This window comes from Cupressus sempervirens, chromosome 1 (genome assembly GCF_028749045.1).
Source record: "Cupressus sempervirens isolate cs-2001-9-10 chromosome 1, ASM2874904v1, whole genome shotgun sequence".
Taxonomy (NCBI): domain Eukaryota; kingdom Viridiplantae; phylum Streptophyta; class Pinopsida; order Cupressales; family Cupressaceae; genus Cupressus; species Cupressus sempervirens.
Window position 1 is genome coordinate 694,193,301 of NC_143118.1, and position 20,468 is coordinate 694,213,768.

The following is a 20,468-nucleotide window of genomic DNA, read 5'->3' on the forward strand; positions in this document are numbered from 1 at the left end:
ACCTCCTATTTTTGAGACTCCAAGTTTCAGGGGTCATAGCCTTGCAAAAGAAATAGAACAATCCCTATATGAGTCCCTACATGGTCAAATTATCAAACTAACATGGAGGCCTTCTTGGACCAACTATCCTAATTTTAAAATGCCATACCTTGTCAAAGTTATCCCATGTGAATCAGTACAAGATCAAACAGTTGAAGGAAAAGATGATCTTGTTGGTTTTAAATTAGCATAACCATTTGAGGAGGCTCGAGATCATAGAAATGAGGATGAAAAGGAGGATGTTATTGGTTCTAATTTATTTATTGAGTTACCTATAATGTTGAACATGATGATGAATAAATTTGATTGGCTGCAAGGGAAGAAGTTGAGGACGAAGTAGAGGTTATGACCATCTTTTAAGAATTACCTTCTTTTGTTGATTAGAATGACGAAGATTTGATTCAAACCACATAATCACAATAAAAAATATGAATGAGATGGTAGCTAACCAAAGCGTAGAAGATTATTTTTATAGTATTTTAAAAGTTTTTTGTGAGAACCTTGCTACTAAAAATTTAGAGTATATGCATGTTATAGAAGCTCCAATTTTGGAAATATTTTTTCCTAATGATTTTAAGAATCAATGCAAGATGGATCCATTTCTCAAGAGCATTCAATAGGTTGATAGTTGTTATGAACTTTGAGCTACCTTAACAAAAGGAGGGGACTCCTTGAACATGGAGGAAGAGTTGGCATGGTTGTAATAATGCATGGTAACCATGATGAAGCAACAAAAAGGAGAAACACTATAGAAACAAACAAATCAAGCTTAAAGTTTGTGCTTTCAAGAGGCTATGAAATTGGGTATTTTTCCTAGCTCAAGTCAAGGGAGGAGTCACCATTCAAACTAGCACTTGAACATGAAGATGATTATGGAGAGGATCAAATGCAACATGTTGATTTAGTCCCAAATGTTGATACTTTCAATGAACAATGTGAATTAAGTCACACCATTTTCATTCGTCAATAGATGTTGCATCAAATGATTCAATATTGTTCATTTATCCATATTTTTGTATTTTCATTTAAGCATGTTAATCATGGCACTTTTAAGAATAAAGTCAACTATTTTAGCCAACCAGTGAATGAATTTATTTAGCATTTGTCTTATTACTGGTTAGGCTAGAGTAGGTTATTTTTCTAGCTTGCTACAAGTGTTACCTTTGGATAATACTTGTCAATTGAATATTACAATCAATGACCTTATTTATAATAGAAAAAAAACCAAGTCCCATGTTTAGTTCTTGATGAATTGAATTTATCTATTGATTTAGAACAATTATATATTTTCATTCTTTATTGCTTAATCACAAGTCCTTGGTTTATGACTACTTAGAATGCTTGACATTAATGCATAATAAACCTCATAATCTTACAATATATTAGGTGCTATCTTATTCATTATAATATTCATATAGGAACATTCAATTGTGGAGTGTACATTAAGCCTAAATTTGGCTCGTTAATATCTTTCCTTTCTTGTACATAGATTGAATAGGGATTTTGAATTCTAGCTCAACATTTTTGGGTAAGTATGACGATGTGTCACTACCATCTTTCTCTTCCAACAAACAAACATGGAAAAAGGTTGAGAGATGAAAAACTTATTTTAATTTGACATATCTTTAGAGATGTTAATTCACCCCCCTTAGGATCATACAACCAATAGGCTTTACTAGAGTCATAATAATTGATAAGGATTAATTTTTCAATGTTATTATCATAATTCATTATCTTCTCTTTTTGGGATATGTTTGTATGAAATGATCCCAATTTTAAAAGAATATTTAACTATTTATTTTCTTCATAGTCATTCTTCTTTAAGAGATATTCCTTCTAAGCTAATAATCATACTTTAATTGATCAAATGAGATTATATATGAATTACCTATCCCTATAATTTATCATTAGAATTAATTACAATATTTGATCATGGATCTAGCTTTATCTTAAAATGTTCTATGTATTATTTTAGCTACTCTACTTTTGTAGAGTATATAAACTGGAGAATTGCCTTTTAGTTGCATTTTATTTACAAATGTACCATCTTAAAATGGAAGCACCCATTGTTTAAGACCCTTTTTGTCCTTCTCTTTAGCAACCTTATAGAACATGGATGGATTTGTGCTCAATCAACTCTTTCTCCTATTTAGTCCCACTTCTTCCATTTTCATCTACAGAGTTTCTAAGTCCTCAAGGTTACCCATTCTTGGGATAAATCTCTAATAGGTCGACCCAAGTTGGCATTTTTTGGAATAGCTTGACCCAAATCAACCTATTCTAGAATAGGTTGACCTAGGTCAACCTACTCCAAAACATGTCAACCTAGGTTGACTAAGTCTAGAATAGGTTAACCTAGGTCCAACTATTCCAAAATAGGATGAATCGGGTTGACCTATTCCCTAGGGACTTTGGGTCCCAATGCAATTTTTTTCTTAGAGTTGTAAATTTGGAATTTAGGTGACTTGTAGGCTTGCTTTGTTTTTTGCACCCAAAAACTAGTATAAAAAGAGGCCTAGGCACCTCATTTTACATACATAAGTTATCCAAGCATATTAACGCATCCATATGCACACATACGAGAAATAAAAAAACCTTAAGAAATGAAGCTAGTATATTCCTAAGGTACTTCCAACATTCATTCAAGAATTCAAGGATCCTTTTTTAGCATTTTCTCTTTAATACCTAGCATTTTGTTGGTACTAAAGGAGGGGATCTACATTGTGGAATTTATATTCTACTTCTTGGATGCACATTTACATCCATGGATCCATGATATGGTTGTGGTAGATCTATTGTATTTATAGAGGCTTACTACATCCTTCATCATAAATTCAACATCTACAACATATAAGCATTGCAAAACCCTTATTGACAAGGGTTTCATCAAGAAACATGGATATTTACATTTGTTTTGCTTCTTTTCATGCTTTACATTTAATTTCATTGTGATATTTCTATTTAGATTAAACCATGTAGTATTTGAGTCAAACTCATTTACCCATGTATCATGAGTAGTGGTTCAGAGGAAGCCATTGTAGAATTTGAGCAATATAAATTCATGAAACCCTAAAGAACACATGTATGCAAGAACTTGTCACAGATAGGTAAAGAGAAAAAAAGACAAGGGTTTAACTTTGACAATATACAAGATCACAATATTAGAATAAAATAATGAGTAAAACATACAATGGATATATATGGACAACAATGCTTTGAGTTTATACAAATAGATTAGATAAATGTAGCAAATCACACAAGTGTTTCAATAACTTTATGTGATTGTTGTCACACTATTAGAGCATATATAATATATAGAGCCCAAAATATGACTTGAACTATAACAACCAACTTTAATAAAGTGTAACAAAACCACCCTAGCATTCCCAAGATATAGAAAACATTATCCAAATCAACTCTTTCTTCCACCCATCACTCTTCTTGCACCACAAGTCTTTCTTTATAATAACATAGAGATGGAAACCTCACACCATAAAAAGAAATGAAATGAATTGATAAGACTTGTAGTAAAAGGTTTACACAATATTAGCATCATAAAATCACTTCTTGTTTCAATGCCTTATTGTGAATGAGTATTCAAACTTATTGACACCTTCCCCACATTGTTTTTCAAGGAATCAAGTATACATATTCTTTGCTCAAATTTTCTCCCTCAATAGTTATCTATATTTTTGGACTTACATGCCCAAACCTTCACCTTTCACACCTATGTTTGTGGTCTTCTATGTTAATTCTAATTGTTCATCCATATTTTCTAGATTTGTCTTATTTGATTAGTTTGCTACTAATGGTTTTAATAATGATAATGTTAGCTCTATGTCAAATAAGAAAAAAGCCAAACTTGTAATAAGATATCCACAAGCAATTATCTTTCATTGTCTCCTTGCTTCAATACTCATATAGCTATAAATGCTCTTAAAATTGTCCTTATAGCCTTGTATCACATGCAAATATGATTTGCAAGAACTTGTTCAATATCTTCCTCTTATAATTCCTTACAAAGAACCTACCAAAATACAAATTAGGATATGTAATTAATTTAACTTGTCTTTTTCATTATTAAAAGAACCATATATAAAAAAACTTCACATTTTACATCATAATACATCATAAATCTTAGGAATTCTCCCCAACACCCCCCCAACACTCTTCATGATGTACCTACATTCCAATTTCATAAAAAATATTAGTAACTTATTGTATTAAACAAGATAATCATCAATTCACTAAATCATTATGAAGAAAATAACATAAGAAGTAAATATACCTAGTCAAGTGTTCCAGTAGGGTCCTCTTTCTATTTTAGGGTCTCCAATAGTGATTCATGATCAACATTAGTAATAGTAAAAAGTTCTTTTACTTTTGGTCTTCCTTGATGCTTCAACAACTTTACATTTGTTGCTATAATACGATGTCAATATATGAGAATTATTTTGTGCTTCTGATAGTCTTCAAATGCAAGAATTCCATTCCTTCTAAGCATGTATGTCCACAACCATGTTCCAGCAACAACCACTAACCCAATAGGATATGTGAATCAATCATCATCTATGACTGATTATGCAAGCTTTTGTTTACCTCTTACACAACGTGCTAACCAATACTTAGATTTCTCATCTTTTCCCTATGGTGTAACCAATGCAAAAACATATCCTGGCTAAAGAAGATCTAATAGATGGTTATGCTCAAGTGAACTTTCCATGTCATCATTTCTGATAGAGGGTATGATAGAAAATGGAGTAAGATAATGTGGAGCCCATGTGTCCACCCACTCACTTGACTCACAATGATCCCAATCACATTGAAAACAACTAGGACAAAAGCAAGCTAGTTGTCATGTCCAAATGGTCCATGTACTAGAATCAGAGCTCTGGAATGAATGCATTTTTGATGAGCCTCTCACTATAGCACTATCTAATCTATCACCTATGGACCCTTCCTCAACCAACCAAAAGAACCTATGTACCACTGAATCAAGAGTCCCCCTAGTGATAATGCTAAACTACACCAATCAACAATGCTATGAGCATCAAGAAGCTTTGTTGTTGAAATCTTTAATTGCTCCTTAACTAGAGCTCTCTTCACACATGGCCCTGCTCCATCATGTTCCCTTTTCCCATGGTTGGACTCAAAAAAACTCCAAATATGAGGCACCCCCCTCTCTATGTGCATCCTACATAACCAATAAAATATGCGAGCATTCTTGAATTGACCTATACATTTATCTAACCAAATGATATGTCTATCCATAGCAATTGCATGCTCCTGTAAGAAATCAAAATAATTCTCAAAACAATGTTGTACAAACTCGTGAGAGTGAGATCTATCATCTCTCATATAAAAATGACACTCTCTAATAATATTTTGATTATCTTCCACACTATCAGGGACATGTCTATATGTTATGTGGACAAAAATAGCAATATGAATGGAGTTGTAATACTGAGATTGTGTCTCATTTTGAGGTTGCAATGTGTAGTTTTCAGCAAAATCAACAACTGATATAATAGTGCCAATGGGAAAAGTCTCCTTACACATTCTAAATTTTTTATCCGACCACTGAGACCTATGACTATGTCTTGTATACTTGTAGAAAAGATTTGCCTTAAAATCTGAAATAAAACTAGCCACGCTGATTTCTTTTGTAACCAATTCACATATAGAGCCCTCACTCCCAATCTTCAATGTGTATTTTTTTGTTTTATATACCTTTCTTTTTACTATTATCTTTCCAAGATCTTGTTCGCATCCCTCATGGAAACATGTGTCAAACTTGGATAAGCCACCACATTCAAAACACTTCTCATTTAAGCAAGCATTTCTATAAAAGAAACAACCATCAACTCTATGACATAAAAATTGATCTAGCAAGTCTCTTGATGACTTTGGAAGCCCTCTAGCACCACAATTCTCCAAAATCTCTTCACTATGCAAATTAGAATGGATGGAGCGTAATAGTTTATGGTGCATAGAAAACTCGACATGATATTTGCAACAACATGTATTTCAAATTTTAAGTGGCACACAATAAAATGGCTTCAAAGATTCAAAAGCCCTTTGTGATATATGAAGACTTGGATGACTCTCTCCAAGTTTTTTGAACAACATAGTTTAACTTAGCTCCAAATAGTGTTTAGGATGTGGCATGCGATCTCTGATGTCAATTCTCAACTTTAACACATCTTTAGCATTGGGTGATACTCATGAGCTAGAGTGCCAAAATTGTGTAATTTCTTCCTTCACATCATTGGATAGCTTCTTATCAAAATGTGGAAGTCTCCCACCAAAACCCCATGTTTCATTTTGAAGAGGATCATCGATTCTCTCTCATCTACTAAGTGCTCTTCTCAAAGTAGTACGATTTAGGTTCAAGTCAATACAAGTTTGTCTCATATATCTACCCTTTCTCAAATGATGAATTACCAAAGAGGTTGTAATAACCCTTCGAGCCGCTCTCTTATCCTTCGCCCTACTATTTTTTCCAATGCTATTAAGAGAACTAAAAAGATTCTTCACAATAATGGCATTTCTTTCCAATTTTTGATTGACACAAATCTTCAATTTGGAAAGCACAGGTCTCATCTTTTGCATCTTTAATAAGTGCATAAAAAGCTGACATTGCTCCACCACTGTCTTGTTGCCAAAAAACATCTAATATAGTCTTAAAGTGCATAACCGAATGGTTCTTTGTGATATTTTCCCTTCTAAATTGGTAATAATCATTTCATCAATTTCAATTATCGATTTTGGTATTCTAGAGTCTTCATGTCAATTATAATTAGGAGATATGTAAGGTTCCTATGCATTAGGTTCATGTGCATTGTCATGTTCGGCATGGTCAATCATGTAATTTACATTATGATCTGGTAGCATTTCATCCTCCAAATTTTTATTCTCTAAATTTTCAATCTCGGCTTTATCATTTTCAATTGGTACATTTTCATTCCCCAACTACACATATTCATTGTCTAACTCTATGATTTCACCTTCGACTAATTCATCGTCAACTTGATTCACATTTAACATACCTCACTAGTACATTTGACCCTATTTTTCGACCAAAATTTTTGACCATCTATTAAAATGTTTTAGATTGGTCAAAATATGGAAGGAAAAACATCTTTTTTTAAAAAATCCATTCCCGTGTTAGTCAAAATTTTGACCAACATGGGCTTCATAATGTTAAACTGAAAAAGGGATTTCGCTATTTCATTGTTATGCATTTGCCCACGTGTGGGAGCTGCATGCAAAAATGGTTTTCGCTCTTCTGAACGCCTCAAAAAGATCTGTCCTCACTATGAAATGCCGGTAGATGCTCTTTGTAAGTTTCTCTTGTCTTCATTCATCCATTTTCATTTTGATCTAAGATCGATTGGTGGAGTATTGGGGAAGAATGACTTGCTATAACTGTGGAAGCCATGAGCGTCCCCTAGTTTATCATTTTTTAAGCTTCAAAATTCTATTTCTTCCAATGAATCGACAGATGCCTTTAAATTTTGGGGAGGAAGAATGTATCATTATATTTTTCAAAGTTTGTTTTCTTTTTGTTAACTCCTGTTTGAATATTGGTGCTTGAAGGCCACAGTTTGGGTTCGAAAGACTTACCTCGAATCAAATCCATCATGGCCATGAGTAGGAGCCAAGTCTAAGACACCTTACTACACACCCTTGGATATTTAGATCCCACTGAATGTAAGAGACTGTGGATAGGAGAGTCTCCAAGTCCCATTGGGTATATACTTCCAGAATTACCTGTATATATTTATATTTATCAAAGAAATACAAAATTTATAGTAAATAAAATTTGGGTAAATTAAACACATTGCATTGCAAATGATAATAGAGCACATTTATTTTTCTATTAGTAATGGATACTGTGTGTTTACTTGCAAAATGACAACTAAGAAACTCAACAAAAGAAGGAAAAGACTGGATGCAAAAGATGAATAATTGTAGAAGTAATATATCCTGTTAAGTGCACTATGATGAGACATGTCTATTCAGACACCCCACCCTTTCTAAAATTGTTGTAGTTGCACCTCTCTGTTCTTATTGAAAACCATAACATCATTAAAATATGAAAAAGTTTTGAATAGTAAATAAGTTGAATGAAAAGAAGTCACTTCATTTGAATATGCTTTTGTAAGATAAATATATTAAAATGATATTATTGATATGACTTTGGTTAATAAGTTTCATCTGCAAAGATTTGGTTTACTTCCAAACTTTTCATAGAGTTTGGAATCAAGATTAGAAGTTTTGAATAATGTATAAGTTAAATGGGAAGAATTGGCTTTGCAAGCTTCCAAAGGGGAATTTCATGCCAAATTGATGTGATGTGGCTGTGAATCTTGTCAACTAATTGACCTTTTTACAAGAAACTAAACTAACGAATAGTTCATTTATGCAGATACACTCCTGTCCTACCAGAATCACACCATTTTGTCATGTAAAGAATATGATCATCTCTTGGTTTATTCTTGTGTGGGAAAAAGTAAAGTCTTACCAAATAATATAGTGCTAATTGTAATTGAAAGGTATACTAATAAGAATGAGTTTGTTTTAGCATAGGCTTTATTTTTACATTCAAGTTGGAATTTTGACTTCAAGTTTTTTTGGTCCACCAAAAAAGCTCTCCGTGCTTATATCCTCTCAGAATTCCAAGAATGACTTCTGGAATGACTTTCCTTAGTATCACATTGATATGAGCATGACATAGTTTAAAGTTTGGGTAAAATGGGTGCTTCTCTTATTCTTGTTTTCATGACAAATATTTGACCATGGAGCATTTATAAATATATAAAAAATGGAGCAGTGACTTTAATTGTGTTGTATTTAAGTATCTCCCTTTTGTCATGTTAAGAATCTAGTTGTCTCTACGTCAATCATGGTACATTTATTGAATATAGTCCCTCTTTGGCTTTTTAAAATCTTGCCACTTCTTTTGTAGTGTGTTGGGGAGGACATTGAAGACTTGGAATACACACCAAAGCTAGAATTCGAAGGGATTTTCAAAGTGACCAATGTACCAAATGAGGTAGTTTAGGCTATTTCCTTTTCTATCATAAACTCCGTGTCTCTAAAACTTATTCTGATTCCTTTGAAATTTGATATATATGTAGAGAGAGATTATTAAGCAGTGGTTTGATCATATGCATGAAGTCAAAATTGGGATTTATGTGACATACAATGGTGATTTTTTTGATTGGCCTTTCCTGGAGCAACGGGCTAATCATTATGGAATGAGAATGAGCGATGTAAGTGATTTTCTGTATCAAGTATGAAAATTGCTTAAATTAGCAAACTATTGGGGATTTTGAATTACTTTCTATTCAGGAGAAAGTTCACAATTCATGATGGTTCAATGAATCTGCATTGCCATTTAAAGTCTTAATGTGCAGAGTACTTGTTCCAGATGCCTAAGTAATTTATTTTGATCTTGTCTTAGTTATATTGAATCAAACCATTATTTTATTTTGTCTTTTCTAATAAGTAATACATTTTGATTGTGTTCTCTGGGCATTATATCTAGCATGGAAGACTGATTTTTACCTTGACATAAGTGTGCATTTCACAGATAGAAAGTATATGACTAGAATTTTTCATTTGTGATGCTGTGAATTTAAAGTATTCTGCACTCTCGCTTTATATATTAGTTTTGTCTTTTTATTGATGAAAGCCCTTGCTAGGTTATGTTTAATTTAGATTAGATGGTGATGGATATTTTACATTAAAGTCACCTAGGATTTGTACATGGGTGTGCCCAATTGGATATGCTGCACCAGGGACCAAAGTTGGTTGCAATATGTTTCTGATTTTAGCACTTTAACATGTCTCTTGGTGATTTGAACTGATGGCTCTGTCATGTGTCTGAAATCATTTATGACTCATACTTATCCCATTTGACCTTAGGACAGGCATGTGACAAAATATTATCATACTTTTGTTGATAAAAAACCCTTTGTTGCTGACATACTGAAATATAAAATATGAAATGCATGGCCAAGATAACTTAAATTAATAAATGAAGTAAAATATGAAAGATTAATTACACTAAGTTGCCAATTGTGTTTGGAAATGAAGTGAAAAATAGTGTTTTTCTTAAAAACTGTAGGCAGAAAAAGGTTTTAATGTGGATTTGGACAAGTATTAGCACAAAAATTGTGTTTTTCCCTACTGCCAAATCAATTTTATAGGTAAGAATCACCATGAATTTAATAACAACTCGCGTAGCAATCTGGCTTATGAATACTAAACAAGTTTTGCAATTATGGTTAGAATGTTTTACTCTTTTCTTACCTCATTTGTCTAGGTCTGAATGCATTGATGCTTCTTAGGCTTCAGTCTCACGACCCCATTAATTAAGTCTATTTTACAAAAAATATTTTTAGCTGGGACTTGTGCGATCTTTAGAATTAACTTTTCCTATGTTTGGATAGAATTAACATTAAAATTAAAACTTAAAATGTTGTATGTATATTTCTCTCTTTTGATTTATTTTATTCTCTTGCTCTAGGAACAACTCTTCCTATATCATTTCCAGTTGATTGTTATTTGAGACTGGCACTCTAATGCTGTTTACCTAGTCCCTTTATTCATGAAAACTAATATAGTTTAAAATTCAAGTTTAATTTATGTTTTCAAATAGGAGAAGGTTTTGCAATTTCTCACCTAGACCCTATCAAAGTGATTTTTTAATTTGTGTTTGGCTGCTTATAAGTTTTCATCTCCAGTAAATCGTTATCCTAAAGTTGTTTGCATTATGTGAAGATACTGTATCATTCTGATATTATTGTTGGTTGACTGCAGGAACTTGGCTTCCATTGTGCTAAATTTAAGGTGAATGACGTGCTAAATTTGCATGCCACCTAGATTGTTTTTCTTGGGTCAAGCGTGACAGTTATCGACCATAAGGTAGCTAGGGCCTGAAGGTGCTAGTTTTGTCTATCAAGACACTGTAACTTCTAATAGTTAAAATTTTTTTTGTTAGAGTTTCTATATTATGTTTAGAAGGAGCTTAAATTTAGAGAAATAGATCAAGACTTGCTCCAGATATTATTTAATCATTTGTGCTTGGTGAATGCATTTTATGCCTAGCCTGAAATTAAAATGGAATTTATCCTTGGCTTAGACTGTGCGAGTTTTCCTTTTCACATTTATGCCAAAATGGTTTTTTTTCGTTAATTGTAATTTTAATTCTATAAACCTCCTCTTCTTTTCCCTTCAAGATCTCGTGTCTTACTATCTTGATGTTTCTAAATAGTGGGCATATTCTTATGTATCTTTCCTATGTTTGTGGCAGCAATAACACTATAAACAGAAAAATTGTCATTGATTTTGGAGCTGTAGTTTTATTTTAGACTTGCAGAACCTCTTCATCTAGAAGTAGAACATCCCTGATCCAAACTTGGCAGAAAGTGTACATTTCATTTTACATGTGTTCTGGAAGGTTACTTTTCAAACAATTTTATCTCAAGTTGCACTTTGCTTAATGGATAGAATGCATGAACCTTTTAAATTGGTAGTTTCATGAATCTTGATTTTGTTTTAAGATAGGATAACAATTTAGTGGATATCTTGTTTGAGATTAAAATGGTGGGTATATGTTTAATCTAGTTCTGTACCATATTTCCTACCAGCTTTCTTCAGCACACTGAAAAGTTCTTTAAATGGCATTCTCTACTTTTTGTTTTCTACATGTTTTGAGTTTTTTGTTTTTGGTGAATTGTGGTGAAAGGAGATTCCTCCCATTATATTGAAAGAAAGTAATTTGATTACAATGACTAATTTGGCTAAGATCATGATGCGAATGCCTTGAGGGATGTCTTGCAGTCTTTTGATCTGATCAGGAGAAAATAGATTTCATTGAAGTTTATAAAATAAGCATATTTTTGCATGTTATTTGTTGCCAGTATTTTCATCAGAGTGATGCATGCATCATGTCTTTGCTCTTGCTTGCTATTGAAATGGATCCTCAACCAGGCCTCCTTTTGAATCTCTTCTCAAACCAGCAAGTGCCGTCAATGCCACAAATCTATAGACTCGATTCACTGTGTTGTTGATCACTCTTCTACCACATTCAAATTTGTTGAGTGATTTGTATTTTGTTTAGTAGATGTATTCCTGTTTTAAGCTGTAGACAACAAATTAGAAATATGCAAGTATTATGTCAGTGCTTAACAATTCAATTAATTGTCTTAGGACAAGTTTTCCTAATTCGCTTGTATTATATCTTATGTACGTTCCAGCCTGTTGAATTATTCTTGGTCATTCATGGTTATGATCCATTGGAAGTAAATCCTGAGGATATGGTCTACTTTGCAATGGAAGAGCCACAGGTCAGTCATAATGATACACTTGAATATTGATGCCGATTTCTTGATTCACTCATTTTGTATTTCACTAGTAGGAGTAAAAGATAATATTGCATTGCTATTTACATTGCTTGTTTAAATTATTTGTCAGTGTACTGGTTTCATTTTTCTCCATTTTTGAGTGCCATGATATGTTTTTTTGATACTTATTTTGTGCAGACAATGGCTTCCTATTCAGTATTTGATGCAGTTGAAACATATTACCTTTACATGACATATGTACACCCTTTTATCTTTTCTTTAGCAACAATAATCCCTATGCCCCCTGATGAAGTTTTACACAAAGGCAGTGGAACTCTTTGTGAAATGTTGCTTATAGTTTAGGTGACTAATCTTTCAATGGCTTGAAATCTTTTATAAATTGTTCCAATCTAATTTAGGGTCACTTAAATCTATCAACATTTTGAAATATTCACACATTTAGAAAACTGAAATTCAATAATGTATACTTTTAAAGATTTTTTTAAAATGAAATGGGTATTGAAATAATTACATTCCTGGTTGTTCCCTACTATTTTGGTACAACATTGGTTAAATCCAAGCTAGATCTTATTAAGCGTTATAATGCTTAAATGCTTTCTTCAAGTCTTGGATTTTCATTCTAGAAAAATTTGTTTATTTTCTTTAGCGATTTCATCCTTTTTGTTCACAGGTTTTTTGAAAGTTGCTTCAAGGCTTAAACATGATTATTAGTGCTTTGGTGATTATAATATAGGGTTTTGATGATATTATTGTTGGATTTTTATTAATGTATGAACCTTTGCAGGCATTCAAGGAAAACATCATTTGTTCCAACAAGCATCAATCTGAACCAGAAAAGTTTTACAATGGGCATCTACTTGAGAGTGAAACATATATTGGAGGCCATATTGAATGTCTTGAAATTGGTGTCTTCCACTCTGATCTTCCTACAAAATTTTTTCTTGAACCTTCAGCTTATCAGGTGCCTTTCTGGTCAAAATTTCTTTTGAAAGAATATATTTTGCAGGAATTTTTCCTTGAGTACTATGTTATCAAATTCTTCATTGGCAAGTCCAAAGTCTTGTCCCATTCTTGCAAAAGTCTGGTCCTTATCATATTCTTGCTAAAGTCTTTCTAAATTTTGTTAAACGAACCCAACACAAATTTTGTAGATAATGCTTTGTCATATAAGACTTAGCTCTGCAATGTGTTTGTAACATCTGGCTTTGAATTTTCTAGTTCTTTGGTGTCTGCGGATTGGTGTAGGTATTGTTAAATGAGCATTGTGGAAGCAAGTACAGTATTTTAGGGAATATACATCTCGAATAACAACCGTTGTTGGGGAAAAGCATGCTTTGAGTGTTGTAAGCAATGTGCTTTACTACTTGGCTGCAGGGAATGCTGATTTGGGTGTTAGTTATTTCTTCAATATAGGAAATGTTAACAGTAACTATGCTAGGATCTGTACAATGCTGGAGCCAGAAAGTTCATAGTAGTAGGGCTATCGATCTTGGGATGTTCACCTTAAAATAGAACATTTCTTGCTATGGAAGGGAGGCCATGCAATGTAAGAATAAATGATGCATCACCCTACTTCAACAGAAACTGGGCACCTTCTCTCTCCAACACGGAGAGCTCACTGCCAGGATCAACTATTGTTTACTCAGACATCTATGACATTGCAGTGGATGCTGTTGCTTATCTATGACATCTATACAAGTTTTTCACCATATAGCTTGGATGGACCAAAAGATTCATCACTAGAACCTTGTAGTTCTGATTCTGATTGTGGATGTTCTCAAGCAAATCAAAATTTTGCTTCTTACTAGAGTAATTCCTTCTAGACTTTGAAATTTCATATCAAACCAAACATTGAACTGATTAAAAATCCAACCTTTCTAATTATGTGAATGTGTTCCATAAAGATAGAGGTTTCACACATCACATATCCTTTTGTTATTCATTGATTACACGATCAATAAACAAGTTAACTAAAATCTCTACATTTCATGTTATATCCATTTGCAACATGTGCCTCATGGCTATGTTTTTGTGATGGGCGATAACCAGAACAACAACTGTGACTCTCATGTTTGGTAAGTAGAGTGGAAGCTTAAGTTTCTAATAGACTGTGTGCCACCTATATTTGTATATTTGACTTTTAAATGGACTGACTCTGATTTGTCTTATTTTAAAACAGGGGATCTCTTCCTATCAAGAACATTCTAGGAAGATATGTAATGTGTTATTTGCGACCGTCACAATTGGGATCCGACATATATAGACATCATTAGAAATTTAGAGGCACGAGATTTGCCAGGATGTTACTAGACAATAGCTTTTATGACAACATGAATTTCTTTTTGTGGAGAAAATCCTAGTAGTAGTCATGCATCATATGCAACCTTTGAATATTGGCAGGGACCTTGGTGGACAGAAAACTAGTGGTTGTGAGTATGTGTCATTGGAGTACCAATTCTTGACTGGGGTAAAGCTTCTTAGGAAAATGTTGTCTATAGTAAAATGAGCAACTGCAGACTCTACAGACTCACTTCTCAGTCACATAATTTGGTGGTTGTAATTTCCTTATATTTCTGATTACGAGATACTACTTGAATTCTTCACAATTCAATGAATATAGAAATAGTTTCTTGTATTAAAGTACTATTTGAATGATTCTTAATTCCAAATGCATATACAGTATGGTTCAGATCAAAATAATTATGATTGCATAACAATCAAGATAATATATATTTGCTATTTCTCATATACAGGAAATTACATGCAATGACTGAGGAAATTCTCAGTACCTTGTACTATTCGTTGTGTCTGATATACAAGTAAGAATTTGCAAATATGCAGTCTGTCTCTGATATAACTTTATATTTATGCTCTAAATATTATGATAAGTTGTCTGATATGACAATATAAATATACTCAAAGATGATGTCATTTCTGATGGTAGACTTTATATGCCTGCACTGAATGGGTGCCAAAGGTAATATGCTCTCTTACAGAGTGATCATTGTGAGATACAAAATATAATAAGTTCTTCCAATAATCCTGAGTTGAATGATAGAACTACCTTTTTATAGCTTTCATTAGAAATGATTAGTCATGTTGTAAATGACATGAGTTATATCTCTTTTCAGTTGCACCCTTTCATAATAATCTCTAATCACTTCTCTTATGATCCAGATTGGTTTGTTCACAATAAGCACTGGGTGGGGGTGACTTGGTGAGTTGACCTAGGGGGTGGACTTGGTGAGCGAACATAAAGAGTCCACTTGGTGAGCGCACTTGAATTGTTGGCTTGGCGAGCTAACTAGGGGACTCAGCCTGGTGAGCTGACATGGCGAGTCAACTTAAAGTGGTGAGATGGTGGGGAAAGTGGGGGTGACTTGGTGAGCTGACCTAGAGAGTTGGCCTAGGGGGCGAACTTGGTGAGTGAACTTAGAGAGTCGACTTGGTGAGCATACTTCAATTGTCAGCTTGGCGAGCTGGCTTGGGGAGCTGGCCTAGCGATCTAACATGGTGAGTGGGCTTAAAGTGGCAACTTGATGGGGCAAGTTGACGAGCCCACTTAGCGAGGCCACTTAGAGACATGACATGGTGAGCTGACTTGGTGAGAAAGCTCAATGAGTGGACCTAAAGACTGACCTTGATGAGGCACTTTGGTGGGGTGACTTGATGATCAAACTCAAAGAGTCAACTTGGCGAGCATACTTGAATAGTCGACTTGGTGGGGCAAGTTGGTGAGGCAAGAGGTGAGTCAACTTGGTGCGGCGACTTGGCGAGCTGACTTGGCGATCGGACTTAAAGACTGACCTTGATGAGGTGCTTTGGTGGGGTGACTTGATGAGCGAATTTAAAGAGTTAACTTTGTGAGCGTACTCGAACAATCGACTTGGTGAAATGACTTGGTGGGCTGGCTTGGCGAGCCGACCTGGCGTACGCACTTGAACAGTAGACTTGGTGAGCTGACTAAAAGAGTCAACTCATTGAGGTAACTGGGTGGGACTGACTTGGCGAGCTGACCTAGAGAGTTGACCTAGGGGATGGGCTTGGTGAGAAAACTTAAAGAGTCGACTTGGTGAGCAGACTTGGGGACTTGGTGGGACATGTGGGCGAGCCGACTTGGTGAGGCAACTTGGTGACATGAATTGGTGGGCTAGCTTGGTGAGCTGACCTTAAAGAGTCAACTTTGTGAGTGTACTCAAACAATCGACTTGGTGACATGACTTGGTGGGCTTGGCGAGCTGACCTGGCGTGCATACTTGAACAGTAGACTTGGTGAGCTAACTTAAAGAGTCAACTTGTTGAGGTGACTCGGTGGGGGTGACTTGGTGGGCTAACCTGGAGAGTTGACCTAGGGGGCGGACTTGGTGAGCGAACTTAAAGAGTTGACTTGGTGAGCATACTTGAATTGTTAGCTTGGCGAGCTGACTATGGGAGTCGGCCTGAAGCTGATATGGCGAGTTGACTTAAAGTGGCGACTTGGTGGTGCAAGTTGGTGAGCTGACTTATCGAGGCCACTTGGTGAGGCGACCTCGCGAAGTGACTTGGTGAGCTGACCTACTAAGTGTACTTAAAGACTGACCTTGATGAGGCACTTTGGTTGGGTGACTTGATGAGAAAACTTAAAGTGTCAACTTGGCGTGCCAACCAAGTGAGTTTACATGGTGAGCGAGCTTAGAGAAGCAACTCTATGGGGCAACTTCGTAAGCACACTGAGTGAGCCCACTTGCTGGGCCAAGGTGGTAAAACTACTAGGTGAGTCAACTTCGTGAGCTAACTTAATGAGTCAACTCATTGAGGTGACTAGGTGGGGGTGACTTGGTGAGCTGACCTGGAGAGTTGGCCTAGGGGGCAGACTTGGTGAGTGAACTTAGAGAGTCGACTTGGTGAGCGTACTTCAATTGTTAGCTTGGCGAGCTGACTTGGGGAGTCGGCCTAGCGATCTAACATGGTGAGTGGGCTTAAAGTGGAAATTTGGTGGGGCAAGTTGGTGAGCCGACTTAGCGAGGCCACTTAGAGACATGACATGGCGAGCTGACTTGGTGAGCAAGCTCGATGAGCAGACCTAATGACTGAACTTGATGAGGCACTTTGGTGGGGTGACTTGATGATTGAACTCAAAGAGTCAACTTGGTGAGCATACTTGCACTAGTGCATTTGGGTTCATTTTTTGACCTTCATTGATCAAATTTTTGACCCAATTTTTGACCAAATTTGACCAACCCATTGGTCAAAATTTATTTGGTCAAAATTTTGACCAACTCACTGGTACATGATTTGTCTCAATCATATAACTAATTATATATTTTTCATATTAGTTACTGTCAGTGTTTTTTAGGCATTCTATAAAATAGTTCACATGCCTTGTGTATGATATGAAATTTTGCATGCATCCTGCACTCTCTCTCATCCGGCTAATGATGGATTACATAGAGTGATCTGAAACCATGATGCTAAAAAACACACAATCAAATCCAAAATGAACTTGCACTACAAATGGATTGTGGAAATCTGATATTGGTAAAATTGCATGCATGTCTACCAGGACAATCACAACTTAAACATATATTTGTCCTAGTAGACATGCATGCAAAATTAACAATATCAGATTTCCACAATCCATTTGTAATGCAAGTTCATTTTGGATTTGATTGTGTGTGTTTTCTAGCATCATGGTTTCAGATCACTCGCCATAATCCATCATCAACCGGATGAGAGAGAGTAGGATGCATGCAAAATGTCGTATCATATGCAAGGCATGTGACTGTTTTATAGAATGCTTGAAAAAATTTTTACACCTACCTGTTGGTAGAAATTTCTACCTTCATTGGTCAAAATTTTTGACCTCCATTGGTCGAAATTTCTACCTACATTGGTCAAAATTTTTGACCTTCATTGGTCGAAATTTCTACCTTTATTGGTCAAAATTTTTGACCTTCATTGGTCGAAATTTCTACCTTTATTGGTCAAATTTTTTTCCTTCATTGGTCAAAATTTCTACTTTTATTGGTTGAAATTTTCTACCTTCATTGGTCAAAATTTCGACCAATTCCTGGCAGAACTTGCACCATGGCTATGGAGGTTTTTTGACCAACATATTGGTCGAAATTTTGACCAACCAGAAGGTTGGTCAAAATTTTGACCAAAAAAATTCCGACCAATGGGTTGGTCGAAGTTGGTTGAAGTTTGGTTGAAAATTGGGTCGAAATTTTGACCAATAATGGTCGAAAAATGGTCTCAAATGTACTAGTGCCTTATCTTTTCCTTCAATGATTTACTTTGTCCATTTCCCTATATGCCACAATGTCTTCATTGGATACCTTCCTTTTGCATTTAGCCTTTTGATGACTATTGCTCCCCATTCAGATGACAATATCAAACACCTAGGGATATATTATCAAACTTTTTTCAATCGTTTGGGCCCCAAAACGTGACTTTTCCCAGAAACTATGAAAATGGCCCATAAAAAGTGATTTGTCAGGTTTGTAGTCACATGGAATATTTTGGGAAAATCATGCCAGTAAAATTAGGTATCCGATCTAATATCAAATACTCGATAATAAATCGGATATCCGATTTTAGATCAGATATCCGATATTGAGGCCAAAATATTGGAGGGAAATAAGAATTAAGATTAAGATTATAATGTATATAATGAGTTAAATGTATAATGAGTTATGAGTATATTATATTATATTATTATTAAATTATATATTATGTATAATTAGTTATGAGTTATGTATTAGATTATAGTGTAATATTATATCATATTATTATTAAATATAATAATATATGTTATTATTATGTTAACTATTAATATATAATAATACATTATGTTATTATTAATATTATAATCTATAAATATAATATATATTAATATACATGATTATTATATTATATTATTATTATTTTTACTATATTATTATTAAATATAACAAGATATAATACTATTGCTATTATTATTATTATTATTATGACCTATGATCCATTTGGTTGTTTCTAAAATGCATCAAGAGGGGTCATAGGTTAACCTATGACACCGATCAATGCATTTCATGACAATCTATGTCCCTAGGGGCCCTAGGACCCCTAGGGACACTTTTGGTTGGTTATAATGCATCGAGAGGGGTCATAAGTTAACCTATGACCCTTCTCAACACATTTCATGACAACCTATGTCCCTAGGGGTCCTAGGGTGGCTAGGGATGCATTTGGTTGGTTATAATGCATCGAGAGGGGTAACCTATGACCCTTCTTGATGTATTTCATGACAACGTATGTCCCTAGGGGCCTTAGGACCCCTAGGGATGCATGTGGTTGGTTCTAATGCATCGAGAGGTGTCATAGGTTAACCTATGACCCCTCTTGATGCATTTCATGATAACGTATGTCCCTTGGGGCCCTAGGACCCCTACGAATGCATTTGGTTGGTTATAATGTGTCAAGATAGGTCATAGGTTAACCTATGACCCCTCTCAACACATTTCATGACAAGGTATGTCCCTAGGGCCCCTAGGACCCCTAGGAACGCATGTGGTTCATTCTAATACATATAGAGAGGTCATAGGTTAACCTATGACCCCTCTCAATGCATTACATGAAAACTTATGTCCCTAGGGGTCTTAGGGCCCCTAGGGACACATTTGGTTGGTTATAATGCATCGAGAGGGGTTATAGATTAACCTATGACCCCTCTCAACACATTTCATGACAATTTATGTCCCTAGGGGCCCTAGAACCCTTAAGGATACATGTGATTGGTTCTAATACATCGAGAGGCATCATAGGTTAACCTATGACCCCTCTCGACACATTTCATGACAACCTCTACCCCTAGGTGTCCTAGGGCCCCTAAGGACGCATTTGGTTGGTTCCAATGTATCAAGAGTGGTCATAGGTTAACCTATGATCCCTATTGATACATTTCATGACACCTTATGTCCCTAGAGGCCCTAGGACCCCTATAGACACGTGGTTGGTTCCATTGCGTCAAGAAGGGTCATAGGTTAACCTATGACCCCTCTTGAGGCATTTCATGACAACGTATATCCCTAG